At 39.4% G+C, this 2,352-nt stretch overlaps 1 pseudogene; it reads left to right on the top strand.

Annotated features, from left to right (window-relative positions):
• Positions 1–453: 453 nt before the first annotated feature.
• Positions 454–944, top strand: LOC120604352 (anaphase-promoting complex subunit 15-like; annotated as a pseudogene).
• Positions 945–2,352: the final 1,408 nt, after the last annotated feature.

Below are 2,352 nucleotides of genomic sequence, written 5' to 3'. Positions count from 1 at the left end.
CTTTAACTTCTATAAGCCTCAGTTTTCTCATATTAAGACTAACTGTTAGTCTTGTAGAATTGATGAGAGAAATATGTGATATGTGACACATATTTGACATTAAACTTAAATGAAGAAGCCCCCTTACCATCTCCTTAGGAAATAGAACCTTACATAGGCTAAATGATTGTCTAAAGCCATGTTGCTGGCAGAGTTGCAAATGCAAAGCCAGGACTAGCATCCAAGTCTTCTGAATCTATGCGTATGTACATGCCTGTCCCTTGTGCCTAAACTCTGGGCTGAGACTGAACATTCTGCAAGAAGCTGAAAACAATTTGCCTTTGCTATCATCCTGCTACCATATACACTCCATTGCCTAAGATACCACTGAAGACTGCCATCTCCTGGTGTGATGAGAAAACTGAGGTTTAGAGGTTAAATGACTTGGTCAAGGTCAAATAACTGTTTAGAGCCATGTCCACCTTGCTGCTCTCTCTCTTGCCCATGTGACTGAAACATTGTGGTTTAATCTGGATGGACCCTGTGTAGAGACAGCTACATCAACAGGAACAGCAGCATCAGGCCTGGCTCCAGAGCATCATGGAGAAAGACAACAACTTGGTATTTCTTTTCAAGACAGCCTCAGAGCAATATGATGACATGAAAGAGGAGGATGATTAAGATGCGAAAGATAGTGAAGACTCAGAGAATGATGAGGACATGCAGGACATGGACGAGATGTGTGATTACAGTGCGTAGCTTAATGATGGAGAGGTCATTGAAGTAGACATGGAAGGCAATGAACAAGATCAGGACCAGTGGATAATGTAGTATAAGTCCTGACATTTGTTTATGTTTTTCTTTATATAATATAAGTGCCTGACTAAGTTTGTTGCCAAGGCATTCATTTCAGAGAAGCGTTTACTTCAAAGACAGCTATCTGCAATGAATATATTGCTAGCCACATGCCCAGATAAAGAGCCAGGTCACCTCCCCAACTAATACTCCTCTTTTTTAGAGACCTTTGTTGATTTCAATAACTTACCACTGGGCTACTAGTTTGTGTTCTCTTCCTGTGCTTTAAATTCCTGCATTATATTTTAAACTTACCAATATTGAGTGAACATGTGAAACCCTAGGCCCCCACCCTGGACCCCAATAAAAGCATAACCCCAGGCCAATATGTGCCCACTCTTTCTACCTTTGACCTCACTCTGTGACCCCAGGTGTGCTGTGTAATTTCCAAACTTGTAAGTAACAGAGTTTTTGAAACTTCAAAGTTTCATCATGGTTATTGCTGAAGGGCGTCTTACAATTATAAGAATCACAAGTCTGGTCCAGCCACAACTTTGGTTATTGTTAGGCTGAGACCAGTACAAAACAGATAATTTAGGTAGACAGGCAAGGTGGCCTCAGGAAGATTCCAGGACAGCCCAACATGCTTTATACTCCCTGCAGAACCAGCCGATGGCTATTTAGGAAAACAAAAACAAAACAGCAAGAAAGACTTCTTCTCACTTGGGCTACCCTTAAGAAAACGTCATACCCAACCCATCTCCAAGTAAGGAAATACAGATAGTAAAATTGTCAGTAATTTATTAAACTGCCGAGGTTTATCTGTTTCCCCTGCATGAGTATCTAGTTAACATAAATTGGTTAAAATTATACATCCAGTAATTGAATTACTACCCATGAAGTGGAACCAGGGAGAAATAGCTATTGAGCTATAATGAGTGAAACTCACATTCCCAACACATTCTTTCTGCCAACTGTGCTCCCTCTTCTTCCCTTACTAAGATTTCTACAAATTAAGTTGGAAAAAAAAAATGTGGCATGTGCATAGTGAAGCAAGAAGGATTTTTAATGAAAAGAATAAACCCTCACATGCATTCAACCACTATGCTTTAGTATAAGGAGGCTGAAAACCTTTTATGATCTCATGGGAACTGATCAGAAGAAGTAAAAAAGAAGGACTTGGCAATTAAATGTGAAAACTTAGAAGGACTTGGAGCTCCTGTGATGTCATAATATCAAGTATTTGCTGGGAATATTTTAAGAAATAAAATTAAACCCAATTTCTGAAATTACTGAGCTTTAGATCAGAGCTTACCATATTTGTAATGCATAAATTAATTACCTGGGGATTGTGTGAAAATTCAGATTCTGATTCAGTAGCCCCCTTGGAGGTCTCTAGGTCTCTAACAAGCTTCCGTGTGTGCTGAGGGACCATAAACTGAGCAGTAAACCCTTAGACCATGTTGACCATTTCTGAGATGCTGAAACACTGAGATTCCCTAAATAATAGCTCTAATGTTCACATTTTGAAAAAAATGCATTGCTGGCAGTAAACGTGTTCAAAAAAATAGTAGCTTT

Source organism: Pteropus medius, unplaced genomic scaffold (assembly GCF_902729225.1).
Source record: "Pteropus medius unplaced genomic scaffold, Ma_sr-lr_union100, whole genome shotgun sequence".
In the NCBI taxonomy this organism is placed as follows: Eukaryota; Metazoa; Chordata; class Mammalia; order Chiroptera; family Pteropodidae; genus Pteropus; species Pteropus medius.
Note: the sequence above shows the minus strand (reverse complement) of the source record. Positions and strands in the feature narration are given on the sequence as shown.